The sequence below is a fragment of the Schistocerca serialis genome, chromosome 4 (assembly GCF_023864345.2).
Source record: "Schistocerca serialis cubense isolate TAMUIC-IGC-003099 chromosome 4, iqSchSeri2.2, whole genome shotgun sequence".
NCBI lineage: Eukaryota > Metazoa > Arthropoda > Insecta > Orthoptera > Acrididae > Schistocerca > Schistocerca serialis.
In genome coordinates, this window is record NC_064641.1 from 343,580,748 (window position 1) to 343,606,176 (window position 25,429).

Here is a 25,429-nt window from a genome sequence, read left to right on the forward strand (position 1 = left end):
GGGTAGCCGCGTGGTCTAGGGCGCCTTGTCATTCTCCGTGCGGCTGCCCCCGTCTGGGGTTCGAGTCCTCCCTCGCGCATGTGTGAGTGTGTTGTCCATAGCGTTAGTTAGTCTAAGGTTAAGCAGTGTGTAGGCTTAGTGACCGATGACCTCAGCAGTTTGGCCCCCTAAGACCTTGACACAAATTTCCAAATGTCTTACAAACATAAGTTTTTAACATACAATAAAAACACAAAACACGAACTTCATACAGCCAGCAGTTCTTAAAATAGTGTCAAGTTAACAGAATTGTATATTTCACTATAGGACAATGGTAGAAGTTTGAAGCACAAGGATAAACACTGAACGTAAAATATAAACACAAAATAACGACCCACTTTCCGAACCGGGCTAGAGCCATGGTATCTACAGCAACTTAAATATGAAAGCTGGACGATTGCGTCGGTTACAAATATTAGGTCCAATGCAAAATAAACACTTATTTTCGAATTAATTAGCAGTATAGTTAGCTAATCAGGTGGTTGCAGATGCAAATTCAAGTGGTCCACAGATACCATTCGAATCAGTTCTCATAACGCACGTCATATCGCACGAAATTGCTCAGCCCGGCTCGGTTTCGATCCTTACTACCATCCAATGCTTTATTTTTGTATCATTCTGTTGTTCCGTGTTAGAAAATGATACGAAGGACACGCCTGGGCACCGTCTCTGGCTGGCCACTTGAATCTGCATGTGCATCGGACTAATTGGCTAACTTCAGTTGCCAATTTTGACTCAGAAACCGGGCAGCACACCGTATTTTTTCCTCAGAGCTTATTTCCAAGCACAACCTACCGTGCAACTGCATTACAAGCTTTTCAGAATGTTACTGACCACAATATACATACGTATAAAGTGTTTGGTCTATAAGTACAAACACTGTTATCATTGGTACTTTAATACACACTCACTTCAGTGTGTTAGTTTTTTCTCTGTATCTAACAGTCTTTCTGCAGATATGTCACATATTTTAATACCTGATGTTTTCTGTAGAGTCGTAACTCTGCTGGTAAGTAGACTATCCCAGTGTAGAGTACCCATTTAGTGCCCAAACATCCACACTTCAACAACTGACCTGCTACCCAGGGGAAAATAAGCATCAATGGCTGGACCTTGGCACATGTACGAGGAGGTACTAACCAACGTGAATACATACCACTCCTCACAGTTAGATGTATTTGTTTGCAGATGAAGTAAATACTGATGGAATGTTTCCAGTGCACCAACCTCACTCACCAATAAAAGTATCTGCATATGTGCACCTATACCCATAACACCCTGTGAATATGTACTGAATAAGAATCCTCGAAATCAATATTGGAAAGAAATTTTTGTTTTTCCAGTTAACGCACAAGTCATCTTCAGATGATATAAGTATTCTTCATTAGTGTAATTGCTATAACCACTGAAAACACCGTTAAAATCTTTCTTTTTTTTCCAAATGACAACTCCCATACAGAATGCATAGGTAAAATAACTTGAGCTATAGTCACCCAAAGTTTGGCGTAATTTTCTTTCCCCCTGGCGATACGGTCAACGCTTTGATTGTGGAGGACGCCATTATGCCCTTTTGTGTTGGGTAAGCACACAACTACGCCCAATATCCGCATGGGTCTGTTACGGCCCCCAAGACATAGAAATATATGCGTGTAGGTCTGTTTATCAAAAGCCAGATGTTACAGCTTTTGCAACAAGCTTTGGAGTCCGTGAGCATCAGTACGAGCTTGAACGTCTGTGTGTCATTAATTGCTATGTTTGCTTATTTATAGGTAATAACTTCCATTTTTTATGTCAAAGTTGACGGCCAGGCGTCCCCACTACATTATTTTCGCATCTAATTATTTATTTGCGCAAGGAACCAATTGAACACTCCAATCACAAAACTGGTCCAATATTCCATAACATTGTAATTTGGTTAACAGCCAATAATTTGGATGTACCTCACGCAACACGGCGTCAACACTGACGCCGTTACCTACTATCTCCTGCGTAGCACACAAAATACTAAAGGCTCAGTTGACTGGTTTTAACAGTCGATTGATGAGCTGCGATACGCCCGCTAAAACCGCTGGGCAGAACAGGTAATAGGATTGTGCAAAGGGCCAAGGGTTGAGGACAGTTTATGCTTCTAATTGTCATTTATTGTAATTTAATAACCTTTACAACCAAAACGGCACATAGCCGAATCTTTAGCGAATGCAACTCTTTCACGGCTGAAGGTCTCCATCAAGAAATCTTAACAAGACTAAAATCTGATTAAGATAGCAATAAAATAATTGAAAACAACATACGAAAGTGCAATATAAATGGCTGAGGGCCACAATTATATTCCAAACTTTTAGAATATATTACCATAGACCTTTATAGCCAGAAGCCCAACAAGAAATCTTAAAAACCAAAAATTCAATTACGAAACCAAGAAAATAATGAAAACCCCAAAAACCAACGTATACAAGGTGCAACACAAATGGCTGGGGAACACAAATTCCGAAAATTCAGAACATATTACCATAGACCTTTAAAGGCAGAAGGCCAACATGTTTAACAGCAAGAAATCTTAAAAATCAACAAGATGAAAATCCAATTAAGAAAGCAATTAAATAATTTAAAGAAGCAACATATGCAAGTGCAATACCAATGGCTCAGGGCAACAATTAAACTTCAAAATTTCAAAATATATTACCATAATCCTTAAAGGCTGAAGGCTGCAGTGTTTATGCTTGAAGATAAATTTAAAATTTAATTTTGCAAAATTTTAAGAAAAGAAACAAATAACCATAAGCCTATAGTTTAAAATAGCTGACAGCAGATAATTAAACACCGGTGGCATTCAGAAGGCCTCCATGGAGGTCGGTCCGCCGTCATTCACGTAGGTGAGACAGGTGGTGAGCCCAACTATACTTGATCCATCGGAACCCAACCAGGAGACAGCCACGGACCGACCACGACACAACGACCCGCTTCCCGTCAATCACCACATGAGAACTCAAACCAGCAATGTTATAAACGTGATAATCCACAATGGAGTACGTATTAGCTGTCAAAATTACACGTCATGTTGGACAGCAGCAATAGGTGAGGAAAGGATGCTGCCTGAAATTACGTTAGTTGCCAGGGCAGGTAACCAGAACACTAATGGCCACTAGGCAGAAAATTCCGCTGGTACACTCAAATCGTAGTCGACCAAAATAGTTAATTTCACCACATGGCGGCTAAATCTCAGCAGTAGAACCATTCGGTGTTGCTCACTGGAAGATCTCCCAAACAGCAAACCACCGAAGCTAACCACCACAACATGAATAGACGGGGCTTGGGTAGTTGAAACCACTACTCAACATTGACGTCCTGGGTCGGTGAACCACGAAGCTCGTAGCGATCGGACAGCTCCACACACGCTCCGACACTGCTCAAGGGCTGTCAGCGGCCCCAGCCGACTGCACCGCGAGGAGATAACTTCCCTCGTCCACAACAACCGACCGACTCACTCCAGATCTCCTTGCCGGAAACTATATGCACCAAACCAAAGATGGTACACGGAGCAAGTACCGATGCACACCACTGCTGCCACACGTAGAAGGAAGAAGAACCACGACGTAACCGTGACAAGGACGGGAAACCAAACGCAGGATAGACAGCGAAGTTCACGAAAACGCATATTTCGGAGAGAGCACGTCTCAAGGTGATTGCTCAGTCGGTTTTTTTCAGTGGAATGAAATAACCGATAGAAATTATTCTCAGGGGCCACATCAGCTATGTAAATGTTTTTCACTCACTCTCTGAGTTTCAACGGTTTCGCTTAATTTGGGAAAACGGACAGACACAAGTATGTGACGGATATGTCAGCTATATGCTTCCACTCTGTCTTTGTGTTTGAGTGATTTCTCTTATAAGCTTTTTCATTCTTTTCGGTAGTTTATGAATTGTGACTAGGGTTGTTAACTTTTTTAGAAACAAATAATGTATATTATCTCGAGAAGAGGCGAAAAAAAAATTTGAGCGCATTTTTACTCAAATGAAAATTTTTAAGTTTTTCTGGAGTTAAATATAGATTTTTTCTTATTCTTAAAAGCTTGGTAACTTGTCCTAGAATACAAATTGTGTTCAAGTTAATGGGTAATTACTTAAAGTTATTGAAGCTCTGTCTCTCTCTTGCAGCCGGTCTGCAGCCATCATTGATAATTCTGAGGTGATGTGAACAGAAACCATATGAGATACAACTTCCTTCCTGATGATTTAATCACTTGCATCTTAAATACTCGTATATACTTTCACTTGTAGGAATTACTTTTGTTTGGAGAAATATTTGTCATCATTCGTTAATTTTCTTTGAATTTCTGTAATTTATGTTGATTCATATTATGACTCACCCTTGCAGACACCATCGCACTGAATTTATCTTGAGGATCATTTTTTATTCAGTGATATGATTTCTTCCATTATCAGGTCAGTGACAGTTCCGACAATTTGATTCAGACACCAAGTCCTCTATTAAGTAAACCGCTATTCACAAATATGGGCGATAAACTGAACTAAAATCTGCTATTGGTACTGCATAAAAAGCAAATATCGGAACTATTGTAACAGAGACGACAGGCGATAACACAGTGTTGCCAACTATGACGATTTAACAATGCCAAAAATATCGACTGCCTCCTCCGCTTAAAAATGAATTTGCTGTCAATAAGGCAGCTCCTGTTGTCGGTCCCACACACAAGCCTCCTGAAGTCAGACACTCTGATCCGTACCAAGCGTTGTGTATTGATAGTGTGTGAACCAAAACACGGATTTAGTTCGTGCTATGTGCTATCGTCCAGCAGAACATGCGTAAACGTTAATTGAAAGTAACACCAGAACTACGGAGGACATGAAAAGAGTATCTGTGAACGACAATACTGCACATTTTGTGTGGGTGGACCAGCCGAAGTGGCCGTGCGGTTCTGGGCGCTGCAGTCTGTCACCGCGAGACCGCTACGGTCGCAGGTTCGAATCCTGCCTCGGGCATGGATGTGTGTGATGTCCTTAGGTTGGTTAGGTTTACCTAGTTCTAAGTTCTGTCAGACATGTGCAACAGCACTGACACCACTCGTGGTGAAGCAAATAGAGCATTTGTAGTTCCACAGAACTGATCTTCCTTTCTTCAGAAAGCAAAAGCACATGATTCGTAAGGTATCCGATACTGTTCGAGATTCTTCGGAAGAGATTAGTACGCAACATCGAAATTATATTCTTAAGCTGCCCATGAACCATGGACCTTGCCGTTGGTGGGAAGGCTTGCGTGCCTCAGCGATACAGATGGCCGTACCGTAGGTGCAAACACAACGGAGGGGTATCTGTTGAGAGGCCAGACAAACATGTGGTTCCTGAAGAGGAGCAGCAGCCTTTTCAGTAGTTGCAGGGGCAACAGTCTGGATGATTGACTGATCTGGCCTTGTAACATTAACCAAAACGGCCTTGCTGTGCTGGTACTGCGAACGGCTGAAAGCAAGGGGAAACTACAGCCGTAATTTTTCCCGAGGACATGCAGCTTTACTGTATGATTAAATGATGATGGCGTCCTCTTGGGTAAAATATTCCGGAGGTAAAATAGTCCCCCATTCGGATCTCCGGGCGGGGACTACGCAAGAGGATGTCGTTATCAGGAGAAAGAAAACTGGCATTCTACGGATCGGAGCGTGGAATGTCAGATCCCTTAATCGGGCAGGTAGGTTAGAAAATTTAAAAATGGAAATGGATAGGTTAAAGTTAGATATAGAGGGAATTAGTGAAGTTCGGTGGCAGGAGGAACAAGACTTTTGGTCAGGTGATTACAGGGTTATAAATACAAAATCAAGTAGGGGTAATGCAGGAGTAGGTTTAATAATGAATAAAAAAATAGGAGTGCGGGTTAGCTACTACAAACAGCATAGTGAACGCATTATTGTGGCCAAGATAGACACAAAGCCCATGCCTACTACAGTAGTACAAGTTTATATGCCAACTAGCTCTGCAGATGATGAAGAAATTGATGAAATGTATGACGAGATAAAAGAAATTATTCAGGTAGTGAAGGGAGACGAAAATTTAATAGTCATGGGTGACTGGAATTCGTCAGTAGGAAAAGGGAGAGAAGGACACATAGTAGGTGAATATGGATTGGAAGGAAGAAATGAAAGAGGAAGCCGCCTTGTAGAATTTTGCACAGAGCATAACATAATGATTGCTAACACTTGGTTCAAGAATCATAAAAGAAGGTTGTATACATGGAAGAATCCTGGAGATACTAAAAGGTATCTGATAGATTATATAATGGTAAGACAGAGATTTAGGAACCAGATTTTAAATTGTAAGACATTTCCAGGGGCAGATGTGGATTCTGACCACAATCTATTGGTTATGAACTGCAGATTGAAACTGAAGAAACTGCAAAAAGGTGGGAATTTAAGGAGATGGGACCTGGATAAACTGAAATAACCAGAGGTTGTACAGAGTTTCAGGGAGAGCATAAGGGAACAATTGACAGGAATGGGGGAAAGAAATACAGTAGAAGAAGAATGGGTAGCTCTGAGGGATGAAGTAGTGCAGGCAGCAGAGGATCAAGTAGGTAAAAATACGAGGGCTAATAGAAATCCTTGGGTAACAGAAGAAATATTGAATTTAATTGACGAAAGGAGAAAATATAAAAATGCAGTAAATGAAGCAGGCAAAAAGGAATACAAACGTCTCAAAAATGAGATCGACAGGAAGTGCAAAATGACTAAGCAGGGATGGCTAGAGGACAAATGTAAGGATATAGAGGCTTCTCTCACTAGGGGTAAGATAGATACTGCCTACAGGAAAATTAAAGAGACCTTTGGAGGGAAGAGAACCATTTGTATGAATATCAAGAGCTCAGATGGCAACCCAGTTCTAAGCAAAGAAGGGAAGGCAGAAAGGTGGAAGGAGTATATAGAGGGTTTATACAAGGGCGATGTACTTGAGGACAGTATTATGGAAATGGAAGAGGGTGTAGATGAAGATGAAATGGGAGATAAGATACTGCGTGAAGAGTTTGACAGAGCACTGAAAGACCTGAGTCGAAACAAGGGCCCGGGAGTAGACAACATTCCATTAGAACTACTGATGGCCTTGGGAGAGCCAGTCATGACAAAACTCTACCATCTGGTGAGCAAGATGTATGAGACAGGCGAAATACCCACAGACTTCAAGAAGAATATAATAATTCCAATCCCAAAGAAAGCAGGTGTTGACAGATGTGAAAATTACCGAACTATCAGTTTAATAAGTCACAGCTGCAAAATACTAACGCGAATTCTTTACAGACGAATGGAAAAACTGGTAGAAGCGGACCTCGGGGAAGATCAGTTTGGATTCCGTAGAAATGTTGGAACACGTGAGGCAATACTAACCTTATGACTTATCTTAGAAGAAAGATTAAGAAAAGGCAAACCTACGTTTCTAGCATTTGTAGACTTAGAGAAAGCTTTTGACAACGTTAACTGGAATACTCTCTTTCAAATTCTGAAGGTTGCAGGGGTAAAATACAAGGAGCGAAAGGCTATTTACAATTTGTACAAAAACCAGATGGCAGTTATAAGAGTCGAGGGGCATGAAAGGGAAGCAGTGGTTGGGAAAGGAGTGAGACAGGGTTGTAGCCTCTCCCCGATGTTATTCAATCTGTATATTGAGCAAGCAGTAAAGGAAACAAAAGAAAAATTCGGAGTACGTATTAAAATTCATGGAGAAGAAGTATAAACTTTGAGGTTCGCCGATGACATTGTAATTCTGTCAGAAACAGCAAAGGACTTGGAAGAGCAGTTGAACGGAATGGACAGTGTCTTGAAAGGAGGATATAAGATGAACATCAACAAAAGCAAAACGAGGGTAATGGAACGTAGTCAAATTAAATCGGGTGATGCTGAGGGGATTAGATTAGGAAATGAGAAACTTAAAGTAGTAAAGGAGTTTTGCTCTTTAGGGAGTAAAATAACTGATGATGGTCGAAGTAGAGAGGATATAAAATGTAGATTGGCAATGGCAAGGAAATCGTTTCTGAAGAAGAGAAATTTGTTTACATCGAGTATAGATTTAAGTGTCAGGAAGTCGTTTCTGAAAGTATTTGTATGGAGTGTAGCCATGTATGGAAGTGAAACATGGACGATAACCAGTTTGGACAAGAAGAGAATAGAAGCTTTCGAAATGTGGTGCTACAGAAGAATGCTGAAGATAAGGTGGGTAGATCACATAACGAATGAGGAGGTATTGAATAGGATTGGGGAGAAGAGAAGTTTGTGGCACAACTTGACTAGAAGAAGGGATCGGTTGGTAGGACATGTTTTGAGGCATCAAGGGATCACAAATTTAGCATTGGAGGGCAGCGTGGAGAGTAAAAATCGTAGACGGAGACCAAGAGATCAATACACTAAGCAGATTCAGAAAGATGTAGGTTGCAGTAGGTACTGGGAGATGAAGAAGCTTGCACAGGATAGAGTAGCATGGAGAGCTGCATCGAACCAGTCCCAGGACTGAAGACCACAACACAACAAAGCTGCAGTTCCTCACATACAATCGGTTGTGTTCTCCATGTTTCTGTAATTCGCACCGTCACATATGGGTAGTAGCTAAACTCGTTGATATACCCAGACCCTCCGAAACTTCGACGAAATACTGTTTCAGGCACAGGCTTTCAGTTTTTTAATCTACAGGGTGGATTCACGAATGTAGAAATCATCAAATCTGCTTGGTATACGAAAGTAATTTGCTTCACATACTTCTTCGTATGCGTCCATTATTGTGAAGCCTCTGTTCCAGAATGAATGACATTGTGTTTGTGTGTGTGTGGGGGGGGGGGGGGGGGGAGTGGGAGCAGGGTCGTGTTAGCACTGATGTTTCAAAGTTATGTGCATATTATTGATGTTATTATTTTCTTTTGTTATTATTACTATTAGTTTTGTTGCGGGTGTTGCTATTTTTATTATTATTAGTACTACTACTGCCGCACGTTTGATACAACTGTTTCCTCTTTTTTCTATTCTGGATGTGTATTCTACGGTCTCCAAATGTACTCCGCAGGTTTACTACTTTCAAAGAAACGAAGCGAAAGCAGACTGCCAAGAGAGCACAGCAAACACCGCTTTTACATGTCATAAACATGTTGTCCCATATAACACTTTCACGCATAGTACAGTAAATAAAAGTCATCATTGTAGTTTACCTCAGAACCCTTCGTACGAAGGCTTAACGCTCTACCAACTTCTCCACGGAAACTATACGTGTTGCTTTCTCGCAGTTATGCTTTTGATATTCTTCGTAGTTCTGGTGCTACTTTTATTTAACGTTTACGCCCTTCGACTGGACGACAGCACACAGTGCGAACTGAATCGGAGTTTTTGTTGATTCTCTATCGACACACAACGTTTGGTACCGATCTGAGTGTCTCACTTCTGGAGGTTTGAGTGCCAGCGGTCCAGAGGTGTGCGAAAGTGGTTTCAGACTGCTTACATAGGCTTAACTTTGAAACTGAAACACCGGTATGTGAATATGAATAGTACTTCCTAGTGCCCATAAATACTACATGCTACTTTTCAAATCCTGTACAATGTAATCAGGTGGTTACGATTTGTAGATATTTAGATTGTAACGTAATTTTTTGCACAATATATTTACCTTCGCCGCAAAAGATTATCTGAGTAAATGTTTGAGAGATAGATTCAAAAGATTTTTAATTAATGTACACCATCAAACGTTTTCAGTAAAGCGGAATGAAACAGTCGCTAAAATTTGGCAATGTTCCTTTCCGCTTTACATACCACTAAGAGAAACTTCATCTTCAACTCTGTATTCTCAACTTCACCATAATTAGAATGTGTTCATTGCATCTGGATCAACTTAACCCATACCAATATACTAATCAGTTGTAAATGATGAAAAGAAAAATTAATCTGTTCAGTACAAGCTTAAATGAAAATGCTATAATGCCTATTTTAGCTTTGGCATATTCCCTGATTTGTCCTTGCGTACCACCAGGAGTAGGGCTACGATCCAGGGGTATGCGTAAGACAGTTGAATACCACTGCCTGAGTTCAGCCAGTGGAAGTATTGCAGACTACTTTACTCAGAGGAATGAAAGAACTGCTCTGTCATGAAAACAATAAAAAGTGGTCTCAGTTGAAAGAACGAATATACAGAAAGAATGAATAACTGAGTCAACACGCAAAACTACAATGCACTGTGTCGGCTTAAATCATTCTGTTGCTACCATACACTGGTTTCATTCAAAAGAAACGAATGAATAGTAGTCTAACTCATACATAAAAGTATAAGCGACTGAATACATTGTTTCCATTTTGTTGCATCCACAGACTGGTGTCCCTCAAAAGAATGAACGAATAAATCAACCAATGAGTAAACCTACAACTGAATGAGATGAGTATTTTCCAATATCCAGCTGAATCATATTTTTATAGCGAGTGAGTCCCTGCAGACCGGTGTTGTTCATTACCGACTCGTCCCAGCCTAGCGGCTGAGCAGTGCGGAGGGAAATAACATTCATCAGTGGAAGACCAGTGCTCTCTCACGTCTGGAATAGTACCTTCAGCAGATAACGATCTCTTTCTAAAAGAAACATGGAACTCCACAAAATAAGAGCCTTGCCTCGAACAAAGTAGGTCCTTAGGAACTATGATGAGAGGCTAGCTGCTGGGCAGCAAAACGTGTGATTGGTAAAAGTCGCTTGTAACATTAGGAAGACAGATCATAGGGAAAAGTCACTGTGGTACTGATCGGATATATTTCTTGGCATTATCTTTGCAGAAGAGTTAATCATGCCATTGGTGGACTGAGAGCCCTTAAACGACAATTGGTGATCATGTCTTGCCGGGTGGGAAGTGAAGAATAAGCTCTACGATTTTGAGAGAAATTTCGGCAGTTCTACGCCGGTCTTGGCACTCAATAAATATCTCTCTGGGCTGCAGTCTCCACTTACGCAGCCGACTCATGCTCCAGAGTTCATGCCAGCAGAAGGACTGCTCTCACCCTGCATTTAGAGAGCCAGTCGTGATGGTAACACTCTGCATATCTCATGCTGATAATTTATGGTGAGCACTATTAGTAGCACCAGCACCTTAAGACAATCCTTCGTCAGAATTTAGTCAGACCATTGCAGTTCTGTGTCCCAAGTCCATCAGCGCAGTGGTAGATGCATACGTTTTTCAGTCCAACAGTCAGGAAAACAGTCACTGTATATACTTTCTGAAGTCAGTTGCATCTATATGGCATATTGTCAAACCTTTCAAATGACTTTTGAATCCAGCAAGTGTAAACCATCTTGTGTACTTTTATATTATTACACGAGAACTGCCAAACAGCCAGGTGCATCACATGTTTGTGTTTTATTTGGTTCATTTAAAACTTTTAATTAATCTCATTCTCAGTATTAAGCAATTTTCCACAGCAAGAGTCTTAACATTCATCGCATTAGTTAATCCTTTTGTGCACAGTAATTCAGCTTGGATCTCAAAGGTGTGTCTCCTTTTTCTAATGGTTTGAGTCGTTGGTTGCTCCAACGACTGCCATTACCTATTGCTAAAAGAATGAGATTTTTCGTGTGGCCTGTACATAAGCGTACTGGTATCCAGTCAAAGCCAGGCGCGCAATTTTATACCAATTTCCATTGTGTGATTGTTTATTTCTATATCTATCATTTCAGCATTTGTACGAATATTGGCAGAATGAATTGTAGTTCGATCTTTCTCAACGAAACAGTTTCGCTACACGCAATTAGGTACTTCAGCCTTCTTGTGCCATTCCCGCTTACGATACCAATACGATCAGTATGGAACTGGGTAGATGACTTTGATCCGTAAGTGCTCTCTGGATGGAAAATCTCATCTGTTTTAAATGAATTGACATTAATACCGGCCTTTGTTAAAATTACCAACTGATTCTTAACATTGTTAAAGACGATTCAGAAATCCACACCATACGTTAATTTCAGATTTTTTACGCAATTTTTACTGTCGACAGATGCTTTAAACAGACATCCAAGCTCCACAGAACACTGACCTGGCTGCCTACCGACAGTAATTTTCGCTGCAACGTCGCTACTGTCGACACATGTAAACCAATTTAATTTAGACAACAGTTTCGGATTGTCAGTTCGTTATTTTAAGAAATTTGCCTTTTTGCCGTTAATTCGAAGTTAGGTGCATAGTTGAATGGGAGAAAATCTTGGCAAGAATGAATACTAAAGACGGAGATCAATTATTTGAAATAGGGGGACAATCAAACTGTCAAATCAAATGTAGATGGCACCTCTTTAGACTGAGTAATAAATGGTAAATTTCTAAGAAAGAATGTGAATTCTCAGCTGAAGTGTAGCGAACACACAACGATACTTGCAATGAGAATGTCATCAACATGTTACGCCCTTAAGAGTCCTACCATCACTGTGTAATGGCAATGTCTTCTAGTTTCTAATGGTTTGAGTTCGTTTGTTGCTCCAACGATTGCGATAAACTCATTTATTAGCTGTGGCATTCTTTTCTGGAGAACAAATGTACAAAATATGAACACAGTTTTCTAACTATAGGAAAGGTTCTTACGGATAGTAACCAAAATTAGTAGTAGATCTCATTGTAAAGATCTGTTCCAAACAGTAGGGATTTTAACTCCACTGTGCGAATATGTTTACCAGTCAGTAGCAGTAATTACACCACAAACAGTTCTGTCCACGACTATGGAACAAGATCAAAACTGAACTTACATTTACAAAGAAAGAATAAACATAAAACTTAAGACAGCACTTTTTACCAAGGAATAAAACTGTACAATAAAGGAGGTTAAAGAACTTCTAAAGACAAAGTTACTTGAAAAGACAGGGAAAATGTACCTGTTACGTAATACTTTCTGTACACTGAAGGATTACGTGTACTTAACACAGATTAAGGATTTGGTAAAAATTGTAACAGACATAAATAGAAATAACAATAATAAAACGTCTAATTTCCATACAACTCTTTCGCAATATATTTTTTCCTTCTCTTCTCCCGTTCTGGGAAAACCTACTCCCAACCGTATGCAATGTATAATTTAACACCTTATACTCTTTCTGATCGCAACTTCTCACTAGTTTTAGAGGAATACTGACTAAGGTTTTCAGGTTCGCAAATAGGAAGTTGCGATGCAGAAAATGGTTCTGACATCAGCTGGTGGCGTGTCTGTAGTGTTATGAAAGAATGTGTGTACAGTTTGTGTAGTGCTTGGAGTGACTGAGCGTGAGAAATGAATTAACAATCCAGTGTCAGATTGTTTCATTATTAATATTCGTAAAACAGTATTGTACACTAGTGGTAAACCGAGTGAGGTAGCATTGTTATAAACACAGTAACCTTGCGTTCTGGAGGGTGGAGGCCGTAATCATCATCCAGCCATCCTGATTTATTCTGTGGTATCGCTAAATTACTTCAGGCGATGGCCGACTGCCTGTTCCATCCTTGTCCTACTAGATCTGTAAATGTCTGTATACGTGAATTGCTATATTTTTTTTCTTCAATTGTAATATTAAGACATGAACAATATCGTTGTAAAAAAGATCTACGGATGGATAAAACTACAATTATATTACTACTGCTACTACTACCACCACCACCACTACTACAGACCAAAGAGGAAAGAGGGAACCGAAGAATATATGCTTACCTCTTCTCTATAGCACGGAAGAAGGAAACCTGTTCTACTGAAAACATGTCTTTTGAGAACGCAAAGGCTCTTTCTTATATGCTGCGAGCGGTTTTATTGCTCTTGTTGCTTCAACTGTTGATCTGCAGCTACTGCTGCTGCTGCTGCTGCATCTGCTACTGCTGCTGATATCGATGATGATGCTGATGACGATGATGATGGTGGTGGTGGTGGTGGTGGTGATTTTGCAGATGACTAATGGTCACAGGGTAAGATACTGCAAAACCTCGTGACAAGAACAAGTACCCTTACGTAATTGTTGGCTAGGAGCGTCCACTCATACGAGAAGCAGTCACGTGAAGGCCTGACTTGTCGACCTTGTGTGCACCGGCCGACGGCGGGACGGAAGCCGCAGCTGGAGAAAGTGGCCTGGCGCGACAGGGGGGAGGGGGGGGGGATGTGGCGGGGGTCTGATAGCTCAGCTGTAGTCTAGATCAGGGCGAGCTCGTGACCGGCAGCAACACGGACCAAGCGAGGGCAGCCGACGTATCACGTGAGTAGGGCAGCGCCCTGTGTAAAAACACCATGCTTTGGGCTGTAGCGTTCTAGCACTCTAGCGTAGCTGAGGCACAACCGTCCGCTCTACTGCGATGGCTTTGTCTTTTATGTGACGCCTCATTCTACTTTGGAATCAATTAGTTAAGGCAGCGTAACCACTCTTCCCGCTTTTAAACGAAATCTTTTGTTGACATGTGAAACTTGGTTTTCTACGCCTTAGATCAGGATTCCTAAAACTGCAGTTTCGTGGTGAACGTAAAATACATGTCCAAAGGCTTTCGACACCGTTCCTCACAAGCGTCTTCTAAGCAAACTGCGTGTCTATGGAATATCGCCTAAGTTGTGCGACTGGATTCGTGATTTCCTGTCAGAAATGTACCAGTTCGTAGTAATAGACGGAAAGTCATCGAGTAAAACAGAAGTAATATCCGGCGTTCCCCAGGAAAGTGTTATACGCCCTTTATTATTCCTGATCTATATTAACGACGTAGGAGACCATCTGAATAGCCCTACTAGATTGTTTGCAGATGATTCTGTCATTTACCGCATACCGCATAGTAAAGTAATCAGATGACCAAGACGAATTGCAAAATGATTGAGATAAGATATCTGTGTGGTGCGAAAAATGGCAATTGACCCAGAATAAAGAAAAATGTGAAGTTATTCACATGAGTACTAAATGAAATTCGCTAAATTTCGATTACGCTATAAGTCACACAAATCTTGAGGCTGTAAATTCAACTAAATACTTAGGGATTACAATTACAAATAAACTAAATTGGAACGATCACAAAGATGTTGTGGGTAGAGCAAACCAAAGACTGCGACTCGTTGGCAGAACACTTAGAAGGTGCAACAGGTCTACTAAAGAGACTGCTTTCACCACGCTTGTCTGCACTATTCTGGAGTATTGCTGTGCGGTGTGGTTTCCGCATCAGGTGGGACTGACGGACGATGTCGAAAAAGTTCAAAGAACGGCGGCTCGTTTTTTACTATCGCGAAACAGGGGAGATAGTTCCACAGACATGATGCATTAATTGGAGTGGCTATCATTAAAACAAAGGCGTTTTTCGTTGCGACAGTATCTTCTAATGAAATTTCAATCACCAGTTTTCTCCTCCGATTGCGAAAACATTCTGTTGGCACCTACCTACAAGGGGAGAAAGTATCATCACGATAAAATAAGAGAATACAGGGCTCGCACAGAAAAATTTAAGTTCTCGTTTTTCCCGCGCGCCGTTCGAGAGTGTAACGGTAGAGAGACAGCTTGAAGGTGGTTCATTGAACCCTCTGCCAGGCACTTTATTGTGAACAGAAGAGTAATCACGTAGATGTAGATGTAGATAGGCATTCCGAAACAAGAACTGCTATTGTTTCTTCGCAGAAGCCTGTTTCCTATGCTAAGCTATCGATGAAGTTCCCAACTCGACTCATGTCTTAAACAGAGCACTATTTTATTGATATGTACTAAAGAAACTGACTGTATAGTAAATGGGAGACTACAGACGAGCATTTTTATTGAAATGCCACAGTCCTCTTGCCGTCATTTCACACCGCTTATTTTTTTCTTTACTTATTTCTCTTATCAGACAACTTTCTACAAGTTCTTATTTCATCTATAACTCACATCTCGAATATCTGCGCGGGTATCTGCGTAGCTAACGGCATGCCGATCCAGCTTTCTTTCAGTAGTACTTCGGTTTCTTTTGCTGTATTTTGTTTGTACCAGACGTTTCAAAAATTGCTTATAACCTCGTAGTACATGTAGTTTGTCCCGCGTAGATAATTTCAATGGCCTTCCTTGTTACATGGACAAACATGTGTATCAATGTGGTCTCCTATCATACGCGTCTGCTAAACGAAGAGTGATAACAATTTAGTTGGTCCTGATAACTATTCCATTTAAATATAGCGAAATAGCACTATAATTCAGTTTGAATTGCGAAAGTACTTGCGAAAGTTAGGCCAATATTGACATTGTTATATATTCTTTCTGCAATAATTTCCATGCCCTTTCACTAGCACAACAGCATTTAGCACTGACTATTGTTATCACATGAACTACCGGGCTAAAAATGGAGCTGTTACCACAGTCATATCAAATTTCTATCCCAACACATGCAGGACTGTGAAACTCATTGTTTTTCTTTCCTACCTTCAAGATTCTGAAAACCAAACGTGTCGGGAAATTGTCTCACTAAAAGTGCATTTATAATGCCTCCTCTTGATGTCATAGACGTGTAAGTCTTTTCAGTCATCAAAAAGCTGATGTATAGGAATTATTTTTTACTGATGAATAGTTACAGTAATGGGGATCAACACCTGATTGACCCAATATGTGAACATATGATGCTCCCAATTATCGAAACTATTTATCAGAAAGGAATATTATGCTCAGCGGCACAAGGCGTCATTTCTTTACATATACAGGGGATAGGATTTGGGGCACTACGAGAAAACGAAACACATAAATATTCGAGGTGTTTGTAACAATATAACCAAATAAGTTTTGTAACAAGTTTCAGCTAGTAATAGCGAATACCCTGTTCAAGAATCACAAGAGCAGGAGGTATACTTGGAAAAGGCCGGGAGATACGGGAAGATTTCAGAGATTCCGAAATCAGGTACTGCATTAGAAGGCGTGCTCAGGAGTAGATATAGCCTTAGATAACAATATAGTGGTGATGGCGATTAGGTTGATATTTAACACAATAGTCAGGAAGAATTAATACGCGAAGAAGTGAGATACGGAAGTACTAAGGAATTACGACATACGGTTGAAGTTCTCCAAGGCTATACATACGGCAATAAGGAATACCTCAGTAGGCAGTAGAGTTGAGGAGGAATGGATATCTCTAGAAAGGACCATCACAGAAGTTGGGAAGGAAAACGTAGGTACAAAGAAGGTAACTGAGAAGAAACCATGGGTAACAGAAGAAATACTTCAATTGATCGATGAAAGGAGGAAGTACAAAAATGTTCCGGGCAACTCAGGTATTCAGAAATTCAAGTCACTAAGGAATGAAATAAATAGGCAGTGCAGGGAAGCTAAGACGAAATGGCTGCAGGAAAAACGTGAAGACATCGAAAAAGAAATGATTCTCGGAAGGACAGACTCAGCATACCGGAAGGTCAAAACGTCCTTCAGTGACATTAAAAGCAAGGGTGGAAACATTAAGAGTGCAACGGGAATTCCACTGTTAAATTCAAGGGAGAGAGCGGATAGGTGGAAAGAATACATTAAAAGCCTCTATGAGGAGAAATATCTGTCTGATGAGATAGAAGAAGAAACAGGAGTTGATTTAGAAGATATAGGCGATCCAGTATTAGAATCGGAATTCAAAAGAGCTTTGGATGACTTAAGATCAAATAAGACAGAAGCGAAACATTCCATTAGCATTTCTAAGATCATTTGGGGAAGTCGCAACAACATATATGAGTCTGGTAACATACCATCTGACTTTCGGAAAGCATCATCCACACAATTCCGAAGACGGCAAGAGCTGACAAGTGCGATAATTACCACACAATCAGCTTAACAGCTAATGTATCAAAGTCGCTGACAGGAAAAATATACAGAAGAATGCAGAAGAAAACTGAGGATGCGTTAGATGATGATCAGTTTGGTTTTAGGAAAAGTAAAGGCACGAGTGAGACAATTCCGACATTGCGGTTAATAATGGAAGCAGGACTAAAGAAAAATCAAGAACCGTTCATAGGATCTGTCGACCTGGAAAAAGCCTTCGACAGTGGACAATGGTGCAATATGTTCGAAATTCTGAGAAAAATAGGGGTAAGCTATAGGGAGAGACGGGTCAAATAGAATATCTACAACAGCCAAGAGGGAATAATAAGAGTGGACAACCAAGAACGAAGTGCTCATATTAAAAAGGGCGTAAGGCAAGGATGTAGGCTTTCGTCCCTACTGTTCATCTGTACATCGAGGAAGCTATGATGGAAATAAAACAAGGGTTCAGGAGTGGAATTAAAATTCAAGGTGAAAGGATATCAATGATACGATTCGCTGATGACATTGCTATCCTGACTGAAAGTGAAGAAGTATTACATGATCTGCTGAATGGAATGAACAGTCTAATCAGTGCACAGTATGGATTGAGAGTAAACGGAAAGAAGGCGAAGGTAATGAGAAGTAGTAGAAATGAGAACAGCGAAAAACTTAACATCATGATTGATGGTCACGAAGTCGATGAAGTTAATGAATTTTGCTACCTAGGCAGTAAAGTAACCAATGATGGACGGAGCAAGGACATCAAAAGCAGACTAGCAATGATAAAAGAGGTATTCCTGGCCAAGATAAGTCTAGCAATATCAAATATCCGCTTTAATTTGAGGGAGAAATTTCTGAGATGTACGTCTGGAGTATAGCATTGTATGGTAGTGAAACATGGACTGTGGGAAAACCAGAACAGAAGAAAATCAAAGCATTTCAGATGTGGTGCTACAGACGAATGTTGAAAATTAGGTGGACTGATAAGGTAAGGAATGAGGAGGTTCTACGCAGAATCAGAGGGGAAAGGAATATGTGGAAAACACTGATAAGAAAAAGGGACAGGATGATAGGACATCTTTTACGACATGAGTGAATGACTTCCATGGTACCAGAGGGAGCTGTAGAGGGCAAAAACTGTAGAGGAAGACAGCGATTCGAATACATCCAGCAAATAATTGAGGACGTACGTTGCAAGTGCTACTCTAAGATGAAGCGGTTAGCACATGAGAGGAAGTCGTTGAGGGCCGCAAAAAAAAAAAAAGAAAAAAATGAACATTTGCAGATCTATATCATGCTCTGCAAGCCACCTAACGATGCGTGGGGCAGGAATCACTAACTGATCCCCAATCCCTGTTCTATTCGCGAATGGTGCGTGGGAAGAATGATTCCCGATAAACCTCTGCATTAGGTCTAATTTCTCGAATTTTTTTAGTGTGTGTGTGTTAGTGTTTTTTTTTAACGTTCCGTCGACAACGAGGTCATTAGAGACGGAGCGCAAGCTCGGGGTTAGGGAAGGATGGGGAAGGCAATCGGCCGTGCCCTTTCAAAGGAACCATCCCGGCATTTGCCTGAAACGATTTTAGGGAAATCACGGAAAACCTAAATCAGGATGGCTGGAGACGGGATTGAACCGTCGTCCTCCCGAATGCGAGTCCAGTGTGCTAGCCACTGCGCCACCTCGCTCGGTCTCGAATTTTTCTCGTCGTGGTTATTCGCGAGATGTAGTGGGAGGAAGTACTACGTTGCTGACTCTTCCTGGAAAGTCTTCTCTCGAATTTTTACCGCTAAAGTTCTTCTTGATGCACAATGCCTCACTTCTAAGTCTGACTTTTTGAGCATCTGAGTACTGCTCTCGCGCCAACTAAACGATCCCGTGGCGAAACACGCCGCTTTCCATTGCATCTTCGCTATCCCTTCTGTCAGTCCTACCTGCTAAGTGTCCCACATGGATGAACAATAATCAAGAATGAGTCAAACTACTGCCTTTTAAGCCACTGCCTTCATGGATGAGTTATATTTTCTTAAGATTCTTCCTATGAATCTCAGTCTGGCATAGGCTTTTCCTACTGAAACACGTATCTATTCATTACCATCGATGGCGAGGCATGACAGAATCTCTGACCAGAGAGTTATTTATCGTTGCTAGTCTGCGCTTGACCGCGCGAGTGTTCAGTTGTACTCTATCTGTAGTAGAAGTTAGTTGCGTGTAGCGAGTCGGCAGGAGCAGTGGTACTCTGTCTGTAGTAGTAGTCAGTCGGCAGTAGTGGTAGCGAGTGGACGGTTGTACTGAGCAGGCGTCGGCATGCGTCGACAGCGTGTTCTTCTTGCGACTCTGGTCAGGATTGTGGTGGACGATGAGCATTGTTGTAGAAGGTAATGAAGCAGCATTGCGCACATCCAGTGATGTATGTTAATTGTAATTAATTTGCTCAAAAAATGCCCCAATAATAATTTTTTTTATAAAGTAAGTGTTTTAAAGAAAAACATTCATTTCAATTTAAAGAATATCTCCTATGCATTCCCTCCAAGAGTCAAAATTTAATATACGCCAGCATTGCACGAAGCTGTGTCGATAAATAAGAGCAGATATAGATGCATTTTATTGAGGTAAGAATTTTTGCTTTTGTTATTCAGAATACAGGGCCGAAGGTCAGCGCTGCTGCCCTTATAAAATTTATCAGGTTTAATTATTTCACAGGGCCGAAGGTCAGCGCTGCTGTCCTTATAAAATTTATCAGGTTTAATTATTTCTGTTGAGATGTTAGATACGGTTCATGGTTCATTATCTAATTAATAATATTGTTGTTGATTTATGGTCAATCTTCATACCTTAATTTTTATGGGGAGTTTAAGCTTGGTTCCATTTCACATTTTTTATTAAACCTTATTTTGTTGGGAGGTTACGCTTGGCTTCATTTTTCTTGTTTTACATTTAACAAAAATTCTGCGGGGAGGTTACACTTGGCGACGTCCGGACCAGGATCGTATTTCTTAGTGAATCTTCTGAGAAGTAGTCGCATATCTGCTCTTATTTACTTAAATGTAATTAACATTTGGCGCAACGCATTTTCTAATTTGTCACTCTTTCTTCCACAGATCAACGGCAATTTGTTGCTCTTTGTTATAATAGTGTTTGTTGGATTTTGCATTGTCTTTGTTTCATTTGTGAATAATTGTGATTTGTGTAAAAATGCCGCGAAAGACTGTTAACAGTACATCGCGATGTATAATGAGTGAAATAGCCGACATAAATAACTTGACCGATAGTACTTGCGACACGCAGTGTAATGATGACAATCCTCCATTTGCAGACAATCAGTGCGTACCGAGCACTAATGTTGATTTTGATCCTAGTGATGAACAGACGAATTCAATTGTGTCCTCTGTTAATTTAACGGCAATTGATGACGCGGGGCGTTCTGTTGCAATGAGTGCTGCCCAGCTTAACACACCCGGTTTGCAGGATTTACGTGACGAACGGACAGATTTTTTTAGTGAAAACGAACAGTGTAATCAGAATGCGTCGGATTTATTTAATTATTTATTTAATTCCGAGATAGTGACTAACAGTGCACGTCCGATTGGCAAACCTTTTCAAGAATCACAAAATGACCGAATGGTTACACAAAACGTGACAATTGCAAGTACGCCATCAAACGGCACAGAGAATAGAGTAGGTAATGTTACTGTGGATCAAGTATTGGCATTTTTACGAAAAATGTATGAAAAATAGGAAACCCATTACAAACAATTTAATGAAAAACAAGACGAGAATTTCAAACAATTCAGTGAAGAACTAAACAACAGTTTCAAACAACTTAATGAAACATATGACAAACTTAATGAAAGTTTCGACAACCATTTCAAACAACTTAATGAACTAATTAATGAAAGTTTCAATCTGTCGAATGAAAAACACGACAACTTTAACGAACAGAACAAACAAGTTAGTGAACAGATTACAGCTGTTACCGTGCAACGTCACGACGCAAAAGAACAATTATGTGAGGAAAGTAAGGCTCATGCTAGGAACAGTAATGAAGAAATTATATCTGTTGCGCAAGAATTAAATAATACACGTGTAGCCACAACAGAATCATAGAGATGAAATTAATGCAGTCGCTGAACAATGTTCTGAAAATGCGACACAGTTACACGATGAGTTTAATTTAAAGTCACCAGAACTTTCACACATTGTGGATACGGAAGTCGATAAGAAATGTGAACAGCAGAACAAGCAAATTGACGAACGTATTAAAGTGACACAAATGAAAAATGTTTCAGTCACTAACACGTCACAGCGTAAGGCACATTCCGATCGTTTCTCACACTCGTACAGCCAGTACAACTTAAGTAATTTACAGACACTACGCGATTTAAAATCTGAAATGACACAGACAAACAAATTCTCATACAAACCTGAACCCGTTCTCAAATTCAGAGACGATAACGTTGATTATAAGCAATTTGTATGTGTAAAAAAATCTAAGGTATTTGAAAATAACAGAGCACAAGTACACGCATTGAACTGGATACGACAATTTGTTTTTGTATTTTCAATAGCATTACCGGTAATGCAGAAACTAGAATTAGCATGGATACAGCAATTTATTCTTGAATTTTTGCCGCCATTGCCTGTACCGAAAAAGTTGAAATTTATTTGTAGCGCGTAATAGACCTCAGGGGATTCATTACGCTTTAATGAGTATGTACCGTAGCGTGCACAGGGCCCCGAGCCATAGTAGTGCTGTTTCATCTTTAGTTTTCTGCACTGCTGCCTTCCCTTCTACTATCCTGTATATCTATCAAAACAGCTGTTTAACTATTGCCCTACCTAGGATTAAAAGTGAGTCAAGAAAACCCGATATGACAAGTTATACCGAAAGTGACACTTTTTCGTTAGACGCCCCCGAAATGACAAACACGAGAACTTTAATAACAAAAAAAATGTTAATCATCAGTATGTGTAATATTATCAGCAATAGCGAAGGCTTTTTCGTAACAATAGAGGTTTTTCTTCGCAATAGCAACAAAACCAGCCGGTTAGCATACCTAACCAACAATGTAGTCTACAAGGTCAACCAAGCTTTAATGTTTCGCCTCGTGCACTTATAGTCTCAGCTCCAACAAATAGTAACGCAAAACAACAAGGAAATAACTACGTACAGAAAACACACTATTTCAGTTCCTATCGCAATGCGCCGTATAGAAATGACTATCATGACAGACGTAAAATTAATTAGCACAATTTTCAGCGTACAGTTAATAACAGTCTACCTTATCAGCAGCAAGAACATCCGCCACAACAAATAATCATGAATGAACCAGACTGTAGGTATCATCCAGAGCGTAATACGTCAGGAAGAAATAACAGAACAGTTCAAATAGTCGAAATGTCACAGAATCCTCCTGATAATAATAACACGTCAGATACAATTTGACTAGATACTGTACAGGTCGCATCTTCCAGTAATACAAGCACTACTTTTGACACGCAGATGTTGTTCACGAAAATGTTATTACTTTTGACAACATCCGAGACACACTTTTGCAGGAAAGACCAATTGTTCAAAAAACCATTTCACACCCTGTCATCGAAGTTAAAATTGGATCATCGAAATTTTCAGCAGTAATCGATTCTGGATCACCTATGTCAGTTATAAATGAAGAAATTTTCAACGAGTGTAACAAAGAGAATACCTATCCTATGTTACCATTAGGCAAAACGAAAGTAAAAGGAGCAGTATCTAGTAAAGGAGTAGATGTTAAATTACAGGCACATTTATCATTTTGTATTGCAGGTCATACGTTTCACTCAAATTTTTGGATTGTTCCCTTATTGACAACAGACGCTATTCTAGGTACGAATTTTCTGGTACAACACGACGCAATTATTGACTTTCAAAATTCCTATTTAATGTTAAAGGATGAAAATGTACAACTGGCTTTAGAATTTCAGCACCCTTTATCTGCGGAAGAACAAACAATTAATTGTACAGAGGTCATTTCCGTATCACGTAGCATAGACTGTAATTCAACATTGTTCACAGATACGTATGTACACAACAATAATACTCCAGACGAAGCCGACTATGACGTAATACAGACGATTTCTGATATAGTTAAACAGAGTAGTGCAAATACGGATGACGAACGCACGCAACTACACAAAATTCTTTTACAGCAAGCTCCAGTTTTTGACAACGTTTCTGGTACTATGTCCGGTTTTATGTATGAATTTCAAGTCAAACAGCATGACACATTTAAAGCCAAGCATTATCCCATTCCATATATTTATAGAGAACAAGTTAAGAAAGAATTGCAAGCTATGCTTGACCAAGGAATTATTGAACCGGCAGTTAGTCCGTACATAAACCCGCTCCATATTGTTAAGAAAAAGGATGGCTCACTTCGCCTTGTACTTGATTCGCGTCACATCAATGACATTATTATTAATGAAACAGATCGCCCACAGACACTAGAAGTACTACTACAGAAATTTCACGGTACTGCTATTTATTCCACATTAGATTTGAAATCGAGATTTTGGCAAATTCAGCTCCATCCGAACTGCAGAAAGTACACAGCATTTCTCTGTTTTGGTGACTGTTATCAATTTTATAAATTACCGTTCGGCTTGACCATTTCCTCAGCAGCTTTTATTCGCGGTTTGAACACAATACTTCCTACAGAACTTAAAGAGAGAATCACAACGTACGTAGACGACATTCTTATTGCAGAAGCTAATTGGTCCGAACACAATCTGATTCTAGAACAACTGTTGCAAACTTTTCGTGCACAAGGACTCACAGTTAATCTCAGTAAATCGCACTTTGGTAAAACTTCTATAAAATTTCTTGGACATGTAATTTCAGCAGAAGGCATTGCGCCTGACCCGGAAAAACTTCAAGCTTTACGTGACATTACTGTTCCTACGACGAAAAAACAACTACGCAGCTTTTTGGGTTTAATTAACTTTTTTCGTAAATTTATTCATTACTCTGCTTTAAACACCCCTAGATTATGTCAATTGACAGGTAAAAACACTATTTGGTCCTGGGATAAGCAAGCACATTCTGAATTTATGAACCTGAAACATGCTCTGTTGAATGCACCACTTTTATCGCACCCAGATCTTGCTAGAAAGTTTTCCATTGCCACCGACAGTTCTAACACCGCTTTAGGCGTACATATTTTTCAGGAAATTGAAGAAGATGGCTCTACGGTAATTAAAAACATCGCATCCGCAAGTCGCATTCTGTCACCTACTGAACGAAATTATTCCGTTACAGAACTTGAAACATTATGTGTTGTTTGGGTTTTTACGAGATTTAGGCATTTTCTGTATGGAAGACATATCACCGTTTACACAGACCACAGAGCGATACAGTTTTTACTTTCGGCTAAATTCACACACGACAGATTAAGTAGATGGATACTTTATTTGCAGGAATTTAATTCTACAATTGTTCACACTCCCGGCACACAAAATATTGTAGCAGACGCACTATCTCGTTCTCTTAGCAACAATCAGCAAGACATCGAAAACAACTTCTACAAAGCAAATTTCAGCGTCATGTACATTCAACAAGTTGCATTTGAAAATTTCATTTCGTCGTCATTACAAGACATAGTACAAGAGCAGAGTAAAGACAACGTATGGAAAGA

At 40.1% G+C, this 25,429-nt stretch overlaps 1 protein-coding gene across 3 annotated transcripts in view; it reads left to right on the top strand.

Annotated features, from left to right (window-relative positions):
- The window catches only part of LOC126474143 (luciferin sulfotransferase-like), a 757,275-nt gene that overhangs the window by 266,315 nt on the left and 465,531 nt on the right, over positions 1–25,429 (top strand). The window contains exon 1 of one of the 3 annotated variants that reach the window (XM_050101592.1): positions 14,182–14,245. The exons of the other annotated variants lie outside the window; for them this stretch is intronic. The gene's annotated coding sequence lies outside the window, so the exon portion shown is untranslated. Of the gene's footprint in view, positions 1–14,181; positions 14,246–25,429 lie in introns of those variants that run through there. 3 annotated transcript variants of the gene reach the window in all.